Here is a 16,995-nt window from a genome sequence, read left to right as displayed (position 1 = left end):
TATTTGACAGTTACTGGGACAGTGGATATCGAAAATTCTTATCATAAGAAAAATATTTTGTAACTATGTATGACGAAGGCTGTTAACTTATTGTGATAATTTTTCAATATATACAAATAACAAATCATTACATTGTACTCCTCAAACTAGTATAATGTTGAGTTAATTATACCTAAAAAAAAATAAAAAATTAAAAATTAAAAAAGCAGGGTGGAAAGTTTATTTTTAATGAGGAGTACTTTCTCCCATTTTCGCTAAAGGCCTCAAACATGGCAAATACTTCCTTTTATGGAATGACCTTTCAAGGATGACAGTCTTGAAATTAAGAAAGAAGCAAAGGGTTTATTCAAAAGTTCATTTCCAGCTTGGAAAAAAGAGGGGAGGGGGAGGTGACAATGGCCGTTTTAAAAAAATAAAACATTGCGCATTGCTGTGTTTGTGTTTTGTCTTTTTTTTTTTCAACGTCTGGTCCAGGTGTGTGGAGTCCATTCCACCAGGAAGGAAAGCAAAGCTAGGCTGGAGTCTGCAGGGTGTGCTTTGTGGTTTCCGGTGTGTATGTGGGATGTAAGTGCAGATTCACATGGAGGGGCAGGAAGAGGATTGACTGGGATGTGCTGAATGCCAGGAGAAGCTGGCAAAACAGAAGCTGCTGCCATGACCCGTCTTCCCAGAGGAGGCCAGATCTCACGAGATCTCGGGAGTTCTCCGGGGGATATAAGGAGAGTCCTGGGATGAGTAACACCTGGATTCTCCGGCGGTCAGAGCTTCTTCTTACCAGCTTCCTCAGTAAGGAGTCTGGCTTACAGCAACTAGCAAGTACACTCGAATTCTGGACGTGCCCCACCACCCCTCTTAGTGTCATAGTTCGCAGCAGCTCATTCTATGGTCTGGGCCAGCTATGGAGGACTGGGACCTGGACTGGTGGGTGAGCAGAAGCAGGACACCGGAAGCCAGAAGGCGTAGTGAACTGCGCATGGTTGGGCTGCAAGTATATTGCCATCATGGAGGCTTCTGGTGTGGGTTGCCGGGACCCCAGCTGGATGTCTGCCAAGGTCCAAGGCAGCAGAAGCCTGAATGTGCCTTTTCATTGCACATCCTTGGGACCAGTTACTCCTCTGGGAAGCCTCTGGAGGAGACTGTAGCCGCCTGTTCCCCCAGACTTTTCCCTGAAGAACAGCCTCAGGCAATTGTGCTCTCTTTCTGGGAAAGTAAATTGGTTTAGTCATTATGAAAAACAGTATGGAGAATAATACTCAAAGAATTAAAAACAGAACTTCCATGCCACCTAGCAATTCCACTTCTGGGTATCTATTTAAAAGAAATGAAAACAGGATATTGAAGGGACGTATGCACGCCCATATTCGTTCCAGCATTATTTACAGTAGCCAAGGTATGAATGGGAACAACCTAAAAGTCCATCGGGGAGTGAATGGATAAAGAGGTTGTGATATAGATACACAATGGAATATTATTTAACCGTGAGAAATAAGGAAATCCTGCTATCTGCAACAACATGGATTTGCCTTTAGGACCTTATGCTAAGTGAGGTAAGTGAAAGACATATACTATATGATATTACTAATATGTGTAATCTAAAAAGCGAAACTGATAAAAAAAAGAAAAGAAAAGAAAAAGTAGAATTGTAGTTATCAGAGACTGGGGCGTAGGGAAATTTGGGATATGTTGCTTAAGTGTACAATTTTGAAACTAGTAGATAAGTCCTGGAGATCTAATGCACCGCATGGATCTATTATAAACTTTGAAGTTTAGTAGACTATTATAAACTTTGAAGTTGCTAAGATACTAGATCTTAGTTGATTCTATCACAAAAAAGAAATTATTATGTGAAGTGATAGAGGTGCTAGCTAATGCTACGGTGGTAATTGCATCAATCAGTGTGTACTTGTATCAAATCAGTATGTTGTATGCCTTAAATTTAGACAGTGTTTGTCTACAGCCATGCTTCCCTGAACGTGCCTGATTCTGTCTGATCTCAGAAGCTAAGCAGGGTTGGGCCTGGTTAATACTTGGATGGGAGACCACCTAGGAAGACCAGGTGCTGTAGGCGTAAAAAATAAAAAATAAGAGATTGTAAGCTGACAAGCTCCTTGCAATCTGTGAGGTCAACCAAGGGTTGCCTTGCCTGAAAAAAAAAATTTAGTGTTCTATGTCAATTATATCTCAACAAAGATAAACTTTAAAAAGTGTGTGTAGTTATCATGCATCACAAACTATTCAATTTATTTTCAATACTTTGGTCCAAAGCTGAACTTTCATACTAAGGTTTGCACCACCTGGAAATTAAACGATTTGGATATTTATCCTACACTTGTCTCTAACCAATTGTGGAACCCAAGATAAGCCATTGCGTTTCCATAGGTCTCTAATAGCATTGTATTAGGGTTTTCTAGACAAACAACAAATGGAGATATGGAGATATAGGTATAGATATAGATATAAATATAGAAAAGAATTATTTATTGTGGGAATTGACCCACTCAATTATGGAAGCTGAGAAATACCACAGTACACTGTCTATATACTGGAGAACCAGGACAGCCAGTGGTATAATTCAGTCCTAGACTGAAGACCTGAGAACCAGGGGAGTGTTGGTGTAAATCTGAGTCTGAAGGCCTAGAAACAAGAAGCACCTCTGTTTGAGGGCAAGAGAAGATGTCTGTCCCAGATCCAGAAGACAGAGAAAGAGAATTCACCCTTCCTCTGCCCTTTTGGGTCCTCAGTGATTGGATGATGCCCCCCACCCCACCCCCCCCCCCCGCCCCGACACACACACATTGGTGAGAGTGATCCTTACTCCGCTTACTGATTGAAATGCTTCTGAAACACCATCACACATACATCCAGAAACAATGTTTTGCCAGCTATCAGGGCATTGCTTAGCCCAGTCAAGTTGATACATAAAATTAACCATCACAAACATTTTTTTTAAAGGTATAATATCTAATATGGTAAAATTCACCCTCTCTAGTGTACAGTTTTGTGAGATTGACCTTTGTAAACAAATGTGTGCCCACTGCCACAATCACAGAAAAGTTCCATTAGTCACCTCCCAAATTTTCACATGTCCTTTTGTAGACAGCCCTTCCATCCCAATCTCTAGCAATCACTGATCTGTTTTCTATCCCTATAGTGGTACCTTTGAAAAAATGTCATATAGATGGTATTATATAGAATGATACTGTCATTATTTTGTGTTTGCCTTTTTTCACTTAGTCTAATGTGTTTGGGTATTATCCACATTGTCTCATCTAACAGTAGTTTGTTCTATTTTATTGATCAGTAGTATTCCATTGTATGGATGGACCATAGTTTATCCATTTTCTGTTTGAGGAACATTTGGATGGTTTCCATTTTTTTTACATGGAGAGCCACTGCATTAGCATTCCAACCAATAACATATGAGAGTTTATGTTGTACTTCATTCTCATCAGTGGTTGGAATTACCAGATTTTTTTTTTCTTTTCCTTTCATCTTTCCTAATATATATGTAGAGGTGGCTTATTCTGTTTTTAATTCTCTAATGACAAATGATTTTAAACATCTTTAGTGTCCTTATTTATCATTCATATACTTGCTTTGGTGAAATTTTTGTTCATATATTTTGCTCATTTTTAAAATTCTGTTTTATTTTCTTATTATACAGAGTTGGGTTTTCAAAGTTCTTTACATACTAGATGCAAGTCCTTTATCAGTATATAATTTGCAAACTTTTTTCCCACGTGTGGCCTGTTTTTCATTTTCTTTATAGTGTCTTTTGAAGAGCAGCTGTTCTTAATTTTACTGATGTTCAGAATATTACTGAAGTTCAGTTTTTCTTTTATGCACTTTTATATTATATCTATGAAATCTTTCTTCAGTATATGCTTTAAAATATTTTTCTCCTATGGTTTCTTTTAAAAATCATATAGTTTAAGGTTTTATGTTTAGATTTATGATTCATTTTGAATTAATTTCTGTGTAAGGTTTGATATATGGGTTGAGATCTATTCATTAGGTATATGAATATTCATTTGTTCCAGCACCATTTGTTGAAAAAAAGATCATTTTTTTTTCCTATTGAATCACCTTTGCACTTTTGCAGAAAATGAATTGATCGTATATGTGGCTGTGTGTTCAGACTTTCTATTTGTTCCATAGGTCTATATGTCCAGCATTTTAATGGAATAAATACAATAGAAAAGGGGGAAATAAGGAAAGAAATGGAAGGGAAGAGAGGAAAGGGAAGAGATCTCCAATAAGGACAAATATTGTTTTATGAAACTCTTTCTTTAGGTAAATATATGTAAGAGCGTGTATTTTTCTGTGTGTGTATGTGTGTGTGCATGTGCACAGACACTCATATTATGGAAATCATCATGTATAATACTTTTGAGGTTTCAGTTACAAACATGAAAATATTAAATTAGATGCCTCTTTCAGCCCTCTTCTAAAATCTCTAATATCTGTCTCTGAGTGATATGAACTCATGCTGGTGCTTCCCTGTGCCCTGTAAATACATTGCAGATTTTTACATAGAAAGAGCTGAAATGATAGAATTGAACAGTTTTCAAGATATTTGAGATAATGGAAATGGGTGATGTGTTCAATTAATGTATTCTCATTTAGAAAATCCTACCCATATTTTACCGGTAGGCCGTTAGGAAAATTAGCCTCATCCCTTTTATTTGCTTTCTGCAATAGATAGATAAATAGATAGATAGGTAGACAGATGGATTCTCTCCCATTTTGTACTCTGCAATGGTTCATAAAGGTGGCAATGTCTTCCACCTTTCCTCCAGTATGTGCTCTCCCCTTCTGCAAAACCTGACTTCATGCCTAGGCTTGTGCCTATTTATAAAAAAATATAACTTCCTACAGCACTTGCAGCTCTGTGTACCAATGTGATTATTTCCTTACTAATGGGATTTAATCAGAAATATCATGGAGCAGATTCAAGGAGCTTTTTATTTTAATTTATTTTGTCCCTGAATGAAGTACCGTCATGCACACTATGCCCTACTTCATTCTTTCCTTTTTAATCTTTTCTAGAGTCTGGAATGAGCATACCAGCTTGCAGATTTGATAATGAAGCCCCCACTCACCAATGCTGCAAGATGCCTGAGCTGCTGAAAATTCCATAGAGCGAAGCTATCACTTCAACTGTAGGCAGCATAACAATTCATTTAGGTAAGGAAAACTCCACTTGAATCTTGTGGGATATTTTTCCTTTTGTTAATCGAGGTTTTTCTGTTACTTGCAATGACATAGCCACCATTCCTTTTGACGGTGCTCCTGATTTCCCCTCACTACTGTACAGAAACAACAGAATCCTGTTGTTTCCCCATCTTTACAAACCATACCACATTGCTGTCAGACCAACAGAACATGGAGTCAACTTGGACCCACATCTAATACATCAGCAAAAACTATTCTGCCTTCACAACACATACAGAAATCACCTTTTTCTCATCATTTGAACCTGGGTGTTAATATTAATCTCCCTCTTTCCACCCTTACTCCCATAATTCAGTTCTCATCAGAACAACCGGAGGAGGCCAGTTTGACATAAGTCATCCACTTCACTGTCTGCTCAAACCCTGCCAATGGCTCTTCCTACTCAGTAAAATCCAGAGCCCTTATTAAGTCCGTCTGATCACCAGTTTTTCTGACCTCTGGTATCTCTGCACTGTCTTCTTTGCTTTCTCTTATTATCTCATTTCCACCCCTCCTGGCTGGCATGCTGTTTTCTTTGCCGGGTACCCTCTTACCCTAGACACATTCATGGTTCACTTCCTCCATTCAGGCCTCTGCTCACATGTGAACTCATCTCACAGGAGGGTTTTTTTTTTTTTTCCACTTATGTAACATATTACCACTTCCAACACTTTACGTCCCCCATACTTTGTCTCATATTCTTTACAACACTTAACCTCAGAGTATTAGCTTTTAAAATTCACCTGTTGATCCTCTTCCCTCACAGACACCAGGGCTTTGTTTTATTCACTGATGTATCTACAGAACCTAGAACAATGCTTGACATGTATATGGTACCAACTCAAAAATGTTTGTTGAATGAATGCATAAATCGATGAGAAGTAGAAGATGAGATGTATACTTCTGAATCATGACTATGATGTTTTCCTCCTATAAGGTCTCAAGTAATTAACTTACCTCTGATCCTCACTTTTTTCATCTCTCAGTGGGTATAAAATATTTACCTGAGGGTATTGGTGTGGGAATTAAATGAAATTATCCTGATAAAACAAAATGCCCAGCACAAGGCTCTTCACAAAGATGGATTTAGTAAGAGTTTGATAAATCACTGCATGTTGAAGAAAAGTGTAACCAAAGGCATCTAATGATTTTAAGAGAAAGTATCTTGCAAGATTTTCCAGGCTAATGACGAGTAAATTCAGATAATCTCCAAGCATTAAATAGAATTTACAATGCCTTAATTCAGTTCTCCAAAGCATTAAACGTTCAAGATTAAGAAATATCTGTGTGTTTTATGACTTGTAAAATGAATGATATTTAGGATTATAAATCTGAAGTGTTTGGCTGGAAGCTTGGGAGACTTTGTGGCTTTTGGCTAACCCCTGGAGAGCAATCTCGGTAGAGAGGGATTGGCACTTTCCAGTATCTTGTCCCCCAGGAAAGGCTGCTATAGTTTTTAACATGCAAAGGGCTCTTTTATTGCTCTACTCACATGGAAGATGCCTCCCTTGAGAGTGCAGTCAGTTCAGACCTGAGTTCCCTTACACTAGAATAATTCTGAGACAAATTAATTTGGAAACTTTCCTGTCATCCCTGACGTACTTGTCAGTCTTCTTCTCCTCTGGGGGACTCTTCTCTCCTTTACCTCCTTGTCCAAGCTCTTCTAGTCTTCCTGTCCTGGGTCCCACCTGAGTCTACTTTCCTCCATCCCGAGACTTTTTATTGTGACCACAGAAACTCATTTTCCCCTTAACATTTTGAAATTTCTCTGCCTGGCATTAATATACATACTTTTTTTCTCTAATGAGCACATTTGCCCCCTGATGTCATCTCAAGCTTATGCTGCTTATGCTTTTGTACTTCATATAACTAGGCTCTTAAGGTAGGTTGAAATTTCTTACCACTTCTCTGCTGTAAGACTTTCTGCCATGATGGAAGTGTTCTGTATTTATGCTGTTCAACATGGTCATAACTAGCTAAATGTGTCTCTAGAGGACTTGAAAAGTGTTTAGTGTAACTTAGAAAGCGATTTTTAATTTAATCTTGTTAATTTAAATTAAATACATGTGGCTAGTGTCCATGATATCAGACATCATAGTTCTAAACCCTTTGTCTTCCAACTTCAAGTAAAAAGGTACTTTTGATTTTAGAGATACCACCCTCTACCCTTTACCTTCTGACTAATTTAGTTAATTGGTCAAATTAATTCAATTCTTTGTCTCTTAGTTTGCTGTCTTGTCTTTCCATTCTAAGCCCTACCATTCATTACTCTAGGTAACTTCAGCTTTTACACAGATGTAACATCTGTTCAACTCCTGATGCCCCAATTCTTAATATTTTTACACTTAATATAATTTACTCTACCCATAGGTTGCACTTGAAATATTAAATTCGAATTATGGCACCTTCTAAGCAGCACGCTACATAGCTGACAGGAAAAAGATTGTATAATGTCCTGTTTGTCTTTTAGATGGCCCATCCACTAGAAGTGTTCCCTGGTACTTCCCTTTAGATTTAAGAGTTCTTCCCTACTATGTATCACCACCTACCTGGTCCATAAGGATGCAGCACTTAATATTATTCTAACTTGATATGTTGTAGCACTTAGCAGCAGCTACTGCAACTACGTCTGGACTTCTCTATCTTCCTTCTAGAACATGTGGGGAAAAAAACATTCTAATTCAAATACTACTACAGAGGAATCAGGCTGTAGTAGATACATAGAAGCCTCTCAATAAATGAGTAAAGGCAGGAGTGAATGAATGAATTGACTCATTTTATTTGCTGACAGGGCAAGTCACAATACTTAATAAGCAGATCCCTGACAACTACCCTAGACACAGAGGAATAATGACAGTGATCTAGATAGAGAAATAGGGCCGTGTTCCATTCCCCAGTAAGCACAGAGAGCCACGCTGGACCACAGATGTCCTAGGGTACTCTTTTCCTGCTGAGGATTTGCATTTCCAGCTAGAATTTAATCTACCTACCAGGTCAATTTTGTAGGTGATAATTAGTAATTTCAACACAGATTTGAAACTATCACAGAGTTTCTGACCAGTCAGGTTTCACAGCTTTTATTGGAGCTTATACTTTGGATTTTCTCGGTTGAATTTTTCTTTGATTGGCAATTAAAAAAAACAACAACAACACTTTATTGGGGTATCATCGACATACAAAAAGCTGTACATATTTAATGTATGCAGCTTGATGAGTTTGGAGATATGCGTGTACATGAAACCATCACCACAATGTCATCAGCATCCATTACCACCAAAAGTTTCTCCTGTCTTTTTTTTTTTTTTTTTTGTATATAGGAACACAATACATGAGATATACTCTCTTAGCAAATTTTTAAGTATTCAAAACATTATTGTTATCTATAGGTACTATGCTGTGCAATAGATCTCTAGGGCTTACCCATCTTGCATCACTAAAATTTTGTATACTTTGACTAACAGCTCCTCATTTTTTCCTGCTCTGGCCCCTAATAACCACTGTTCTACTCTTTACTTTTGTGAGTTTGATTATTTTAGATTCCTCATATAAGTGGGATCATGTAGTATTGTTTTTCTGTTACTGGCTTATTTCATTTAGCATAATAACCTCTAAGTTTATTCATATTGTCACAAAACAGGATTTTCTTATCTTTTAAGCCTGAATAGTATTTCATTTTATGTGAATACCATATTTTCTTTATCCATTCATCCACTGATGGACATTTAGGTTGCTTCCATGGCTTAGCTAATGTGAATAATGTTGAAATGAACATAGGGTGAAGATAACTCTTTGAGATACGTTTCTATTGGCTATATAGTGGGATTGTGAGATCACATAGTTCCATTTTTAATATTTTGAGAAATCTCCATACTATTTTTCATAGTGGCTATATCAATTTATATTCTTATTAACACTGTACACTTGATATCTGTTGATTTTTTTGGTTAATAGCTATCCTAACAGGTGTGAAATATCTCATTGTGCTTTTGATTTGCATTTCCTTGATGATTAATGGTAATTAACACTTTTATATACCTGTTGATCATTTGTATGTCTTCTTTTGAGGAATGTCTATTTAGATTCTTTGCTCATTTAAAAAAGCTTTTTTTTTTTTTGCTGTTGAATTATATAAGTTCTCTATATATTTTGGATATTAACCATTTATCAGATATATGGTTTGTAAATATTTTCTCCCATTCCTCGTTTGCCTTTTTACTTTGTTGATGGCTTCTTTTGCTATATGGAACTTCTTTAGTTTGTTATAATCCCATTTGTCTACTTTTCTTTTGTTGCCTGTACTTTTGATCTCATATGCAGAGTATTACAATTCTAATGGATTGTCTTTGCTTAATCAAGCACAGTGGAACAGTTCCTCATTCCTACTAGCAATTTGATATGGTTTCTGTGAATGAATGCAAAACCCAATTTCAGATGATACAACACATGTCATCCAATCTCTCTACTTTCTCTACTTTTGCAATATTAACAATTTAAAGTTTTTTTTTCTGAAATAAGAAGAATACGTACATTTAAGTTATGTGGAACCAAGGCAGGTACAAGATCTGGTGTCAGCTCTTCTTTCTTGTAATTTACAATGTGTTTTGAAGTTTTAAGGGAAAATGCTATGATTTAAAATATTTTAACATAAAAATCTTTTACATATCCAAAGGAGAAGGATGAAATCTTTGCAAACACTGAGAGTTTCTTAAGAAATTTTGAAAGTTACTTTGTTCTTTATACCTCATTATTATTACATTTTTAAAGAAAATACTGCAATCCTAGCCCATTGTTTTGAAATACTGTCTTTGTCAAATAATAAGAATAGCAAATCATTATAACCTAGCATTTTGAGGGTTTTCCTTGGGAAAAAATCTGTTAAATACTCTATGTAACTTATAATTTAATAATGACATCAATACATAAGTTGAATAGTAATATAAGCATTTTGCAGATGAGAAAATGGAAGCACAGAGAGCTTAAGTAATACTACCAATATCAGACAAATTATGCATTTTCATTGTGAATCCAGTTGCGTTCCAGTGCCCATGCTGTTAACTGCTGAGCAGTATTTCCCTCTTCCTATATTCTTCTATATGAATCATATGAGTCACAGATATTTTTTTTCTCCAATGTGTGTATTACATTGTCTTAATTACCATAGATACAGATTATGAAGTTAGAGAACATCTGGTAAAGCAAGTCTTCTCTTATTGTTCTTTATTATTTTTAAGATGCTCTTCCAAGCAAATCAAATATAGCAACATATTAAAAAGATTATATACCACAATCAAGTGGGCTTCATCCCAGAGGCACAGGGATGGTTCAACATACACAAATCAATTAATGTGATACACTACATAAAGAAATTAAAAATAAGAATCATATGATCATATCAATAGATACAGAAAAAGCCATCGACAAGATTCAGCACCCATTTATGATCAAAACCTTTAACAAAATCGGTATAGAAGGAAAATACCTTACTATAATAAAGGCCATGTATGACAAGCTCTCAGCCCACATTATACTTAATGGTGAAAAACTAAAAACCTTCCCTCTAAGATCAGGAACAAGGCAAGGCTGTCCACTATTGCCACTGTTATTCAATATAACATTAGAGAGCCTAGTGAGCACAATCAGGCAAGAGAAAGATATAAAAGGCATCCAAATAGGAAACGAAGAAGTCAAACTGTCACTATTTGTGGATGACGTGATTATATAGAGAACCCTACAGACTCCACAAGAACACTGCTAGAAACAATAAACAAATACAGTAAAGTTTCTGGATACAAAATCAACTTTCAAAAATCCATACCATTCCTATACTTTAATAACAAAGTGTCAGAAAAAGAAGTGGAAAAAATAATACCTTTTGCAATTGCAACAAAAAGAATAAAATACCTAGAAATAAATCTAACAAAACATGCGAAGGACCTATGTAATGAAAACTATAAGACCCTATTAAAAGAAATTGAAGAAGATACAAAGAAATGGAAATATATTCTGTGTTCTTGGATTGGAAGAATCAACATAGTTAAAATGACCTTATTACCTAAAGCATTATACAGATTTGATGCAATCCCCATCAAAATCCCACTGGCATTTTTTTAAAGAAATGGAACAAAAAAATCAATCAGATTTGTATGGAAGCACAAAAGACCCCGAATCTCCAAAGCCATCCTGAGAAAAAAGAATGAGGCTGGAGGCATCACTCTGCCCAACTTCAAATTATAATGCAAAGTGACTAATCAAAATGGTATGGTATTGGCAGCAAAACAGACACACGGACCAGTGGAACAGAATCGAGAGTCCAGACGTAAACCCATATTTATATGAGCAAATAATTTTCGACAAAAAAGCCAAAGCCAACAAAATGCAGTGGAGAAAGGAAAGCCTCTTCAATAAATGGTGCTGAGAAAACTGGAAAACCACCTGCAAAAGAATGAAACTAGACTGTTTCTCGCCACACACCAAAATTAACTCAAAATGGATTAAGGACCTGAATATAAGACCTGAAACAATAAAATGCATAGAAAAAAACATAGGAACTAAACTCAAGGACCTTGGATTTAAAGAGGATTTTATGAATTTGACCTCAAAGGCAAGAGAAGTAAAAGCAAAAATAAATGAATGGGACTACATCAAACTAAAAAGCTTCTGCTCAGCAAAAGAAACCATCAACTAGGTTAAGAGACAACCATCCAAATGGGAAAATATATTTGCAAGCAATGCCTCCGATAAGGGCCTAATATCCAAAATATACAAAGAACTCCTATGACTCAATAACAACAACAAAAAACCCCAATGATCCAATGAAAAAATGGGCAGAGGACCTGAACAGACACTTCTACCTCAAGGACATACAAATGGCCAACAAATATATGAAAAGATGCTAAACATCACTAGCTATTAGGAAAATGCAAATCAAAATCACAACGAGATATCATCTCACACCTGTTAGAATAGCTATAATCAACAGAACAAGTAATAACAAATGTTGGAGAGGATGTGGAAAAATAGGAACCCTTATACACTGCTGGTGGGACTGCAAATTGGTACAGCCACTATGGAAAACAGTATGGAATGTCCTCAAAAAACTAAGAATTGATCTACCATAAGATCCAGTAATCCCTCTACTGGGTATTTACCCCAAAGAAGCTGTGGTACATATATACAACGGAATATTACTCAGCCATAAGAAGATGACATACTGCCATTTGCAACAACATGGATGGACCTTGAAATAATCATACTAATTGAAATAAGCCAAACAGAAAAGGTTGAAAATCACATGATAACATTTATATGTGGGATATAAACCTAAAAGCAACAAATGAACAGGACAAACAAACATATACCCATTTTATTGTTTCAGAGGGGAGGGGGAAAAAGTGTTTAAAAAAATGAAAAAAAAAAGATCTTCCATGTTATGTATTACTCAGTAATTGTACGTTGTGCCTATATTTATTTTGAATCAGAGTATGAAGCTCCATAATAATCCCATAAGGATTCTGATGAGGATTATATTGAATCAATGGATTGCTTTAGGTAAAATGCTGTTGTATATAATTTGAAGCTTCATGTGTAACAATATGGTATTTATCTTCATTAAGGCATCTTACATACCTTCCATAAGGCTTTATATTCTGTATTTAGTTCTTTAGTGTTTCCTGAGAGCTATATACAGTTCAAAGGATTTTACAGTAATTTTGCTATTTTGAATTATTACTCTAATAATTTTTAAAAATCAATATTTAAAAAAATACATTTTCGAGGGAGTCTATGAAAACCATTGTTTTTTTTTTAGCTTTTAATTTTGAAATAATTTGAGATTTACAGAAAATAGACTAATATGGGGATATTTCATATACCCCCACCCCTACTTCCCTTAAAGTAAACATCTTGCATATCCATGGCATAATGATAAAAACTAGGACATTAGCGTTTGAGCAAATATTATCAACTCAAGTAAAGACTTCATTTGAATTTCACCCATTATCAAGATCCTTTTTCTGTTTCAGGATTTCATTTAGTTTTCTCCTTCCATCTGTGATACTTGTTTCTCATTGTCTCTCATAACTTTTAACATTTTTGAAGAGTCCAGGACAGTGATTTTTGTAGAATGTCTCTTCATTAAGGTTTACCTGATAATTTCTTGTGAATAGATAGAGATTATGTCTTTTTAAAGGAATACCACCACAGAATTAATACGTCCTTCTTAGTATGTTATATCAGATTACGTGTTGTCAGTATGTCCTATCACTGGTGTTACTACTCCTATCCTTCGGTAAAGGTGGTGTTTGCTGGGATTCTCCACTGTAAATTTTCTGTTTTCCCTTTTGTAATTAATAAATATTTTGAATGGTATACTTTGAGATTGTGCATATACCCTGTTTCTCTTCAAACTTCAGCTCACTAATTTTATCAGCTATCATTAAATCTTGCCTGTAGCAATCATTAGCAAGAAGCTGCACTTGTAATTTTTTATTTATTGTTTGAAATTCTTCTTTAAGAAAGAATTGTCTGTCTGTCTGCCTATCTATCATCTATCTATCTATCTATCTATCTATCTATCTATCTATCTATCTATCTATCATCTATCTATCATCTAACTATCTATCTATCTATCTATCTATCTATCTATCTATCTATCTATCTATCTATGTATCATCTATCTATCTATTTGTTGCCATTTGGATTCACATATTAACTCTATTTATTGTTTTTTAATCCAGTACCATTATTATTTATTTTGTTGCTCAGATTATTCCAGTTTCTTCTCTTGGGAACACTTTCTGGTTGGCTTCTGTGCCCTTTTTGACAAGTTCCCATCCTTTTTTTGAGCACATTTTTAATTTTTCAGCACAAGATGTTCCAGCATTCTGCCTCTTCTTTTAGGAACTCTAGTTTGGTTTTTGTTTGATGATATTACATTTTAGTATAAAGTGTCCATATAAAAAAATGTTTGCCAGGATATCTCTATTCTGAAATATATTGCAAAATGTTTTCCTAAATGTTTTTCATCTTAATCTCAGTTTATTACTTTATTTCTCTATTTCTATTTTATAGCTAGTCTAAGAATATTAATGTAGTTTTTAAATACCTAAATTGCATAGCTAGGGCATGGCAAAAGCTTGGACTTGGCACAGTTCTCCTGATTTCAGTATCCATGCTCTCTGTCCATACCACTGAGCCTGTTGTCGTAGGAGACATATAGCATCTGCTTATCACAAACTGTTAAACATTTAAGGCTCTGTTGTTTTTACACCACGGTGTGTACAGCTTCTGTAGCTGCCTGAAAGCTCCCACTAGGTTATATACCTACTTATACAGCTGGTATCTGGTAATAATGAGATTTCACATTCAGACTTGCCTTACTTTAAGCACTGCCCTACCCTGTCATCCCTAAAACATGAGCAATCTGATGAGATGTTAAATTTCAAATATTTATGGTAAGAAATATTAGTTGATGAATATCAAAAAAACTTAGATTTTTGTATATACTTTGATCAGTCAATAACTAAAATGAATTACTTGAGGAAATATGAATAATACAAACTTTGCTTAAGTTATAAAATGAAGATGAGTCCCTTTTGTCTGTGGCTGCATATGATCCTCTTAATTTCAAAATAATAGTAATAAAAAAAAGATAGTTCAGTGACGAAGAGCTATGAGCAAGAGGATACACACCCACCCACACAATTTATTGTGGCTATTATTTTCTGAATCTATAATCGTTCATGTCCTGACAAGTGTGACTTTTTTTTCAGAGACAGTTGAACTTTGTACTGTCAAGCCACCTAGGATGTAGGTCTGTAGAAATTTCACAAAAATGACCCCAAATAGGAGAAAATAAGCAATTCTATAACTTGTCAAATCTGAGAAAAATACAAAATTCCAATGTACTTTAACAGCAGCATGAGCTTTGGAGCATGAAATTTGCCACAGATTTCACAAGTGACTGAATATTTTCGATTTTGGCTTCCTCATCATTGAAATAGTTTTGATAATATCTACCCATGAAGGTGCCTGTAAGGATTAAGTCAGGAACTATAGGTTAAGCTGTCAGCACACTGCCCGTCATGGATGAACTGCTCTGTTAATGGTAGAAGTAGCTATTGGCCTTATTGTCATGAACATCACTATCATTTCTAATATTAAGATTAATTATACCCTCCCATATATGTGCCTGTCTCTAGTCTGGAATTTGGATATTTTTTCCTTCTTTGTAAAACAGGCTGACCTGGTGCAGCTGCATTCAGAGATCGTCGCAAATGCTTTGCTAAGACCTGAAGTTGGTAGCTATGACACTGGCACTGATTGAAGAAAGGACAAGAACCCACTTCACTCAGCAATGCTTTATAACACGGTCTCAGAGAGGACAATTTCCTATCCCATGACAGTTTTATTATTACAGCTTTCATCTCAACAGGCAGAATAAATACAGCCTTCATAAGAAGTGTTCCAGATAGGCCAGCAAGTATTACACTGACTTCTGACACAGTGAACCTTGCTGTTAAAATGTAGTATTATCATGTTTGTTTTGTGCTTTGGAAAATCAGCTAGAATATTGAATATAATGCTGTTTTGTAGAAATGTTAATCATCTGTTAAACTATATTAATATGAAGCAGTCTCTCCTTCCATTCTTCAGATCCTGTTCTTTTTCTCTTTGTCAGATCCTGGATTAATTGTTCTTTATATTAATGTACATTTGACTTTTGGATGAGATTAGAAAACTCGCTGATGTCTGCCTTAAGATATTCACATAAAAAACATTTTGGGTAAATTCTTTCATTTTTGAAACACTAAGGTAAACCAAACATTGAAGAAAAAATTAAAACAAAAAAAAAATCAAAATGATCCTCATCCCAGCCTAGTTTTGCTCATATCCTTAATTCCATACTGAGTATATAATCCTAGAAGTAAAGTCGATGATTTTAGGGATATGCCCTATTGAGACAGTTGTATAACATATTGATATATTGGGGCGCCTGTAGTGAATATATGAAATTAAGAGTATGCAGATTATGACCTGTTAAACGAAGAGACACAAGCCACCCACAGCGGGTGGACAGTAGTTTATTCAGCATCTGAGTTCCTACTTTTAGGGAACTGAAAACCCCAGGGTCATTTTGATTGAAGGCGTAATTTCAGTACACTCACATGAAGGAAGTAAAGTTGTTAAGATTTATTACTTACAAATCCCAGAAATGAGGGTGGTGGGTTGCAGTGTGCCTGGGGAAGAGTAGTCCTCCATCCCAGATCACAGCAAGTTGGCATAGCAAGCATCTATTACTTATAAGGTGGTTAGGGCGAAGGTCACTAACTTTTGCAGGCTCAACCATTAGAGGTTATTTTATTTTATTTTATTTTATTATTTGTTATTATTTATGCCTACAGCACCTGGTCTTCCTAGGTGGTCTCCCATCCAAGTACTAACCAGGCCTGACCCTGCTTAGCTTCCGAGATCAGACATTGGGCTTGTTCAGGGTGGCATGGCCATAGACGATGGACCGTGGCTCCAGTGGGGCGCGAACCCAGGACCTTCTGCATGTAAAGCAGATGTGCTAACTGCAACATTATGGAGTCACGTCCTGTAAGCAGTTATTTTAAAAGGCGCCCCAGGAAAAGCAAAGCAGGAACCTGTAGTAGCAATCTTAAGCCTACGCCCTCATCTAAATGTTCAGATTCTGGGCGTGTGCACAGCTGTCACACTGTAAAATGCCTAGGCAGCAACTCAAAGTAGCCGTTTTCTTATTACAGTTGGTTAATGGTTAAT

General features: G+C 35.8%; 1 long non-coding RNA gene and 2 pseudogenes across 1 annotated transcript in view; 2 read left to right on the top strand and 1 right to left on the bottom strand.

Annotated features, from left to right (window-relative positions):
* The window catches only part of LOC120586779 (uncharacterized), a 397,178-nt gene extending 391,409 nt beyond the window's left edge, over positions 1 to 5,769 (top strand). The window contains exon 4 of the long non-coding RNA XR_005648799.1: positions 5,050 to 5,769. This is a non-coding gene — a long non-coding RNA (uncharacterized LOC120586779). The remainder of the gene's footprint in view (positions 1 to 5,049) is intronic.
* On the top strand, positions 1,950 to 2,068 carry LOC120586903 (uncharacterized; annotated as a pseudogene).
* A 10,838-nt stretch (positions 5,770 to 16,607) lies between the features above and the next one.
* On the bottom strand, positions 16,608 to 16,723 carry LOC120586852 (uncharacterized; annotated as a pseudogene).
* Between the last annotated feature and the right edge of the window lie 272 nt (positions 16,724 to 16,995).

Source organism: Pteropus medius, unplaced genomic scaffold (genome assembly GCF_902729225.1).
Source record: "Pteropus medius unplaced genomic scaffold, Ma_sr-lr_union100, whole genome shotgun sequence".
Lineage (NCBI taxonomy): Eukaryota > Metazoa > Chordata > Mammalia > Chiroptera > Pteropodidae > Pteropus > Pteropus medius.
Note: the sequence above shows the minus strand (reverse complement) of the source record. Positions and strands in the feature narration are given on the sequence as shown.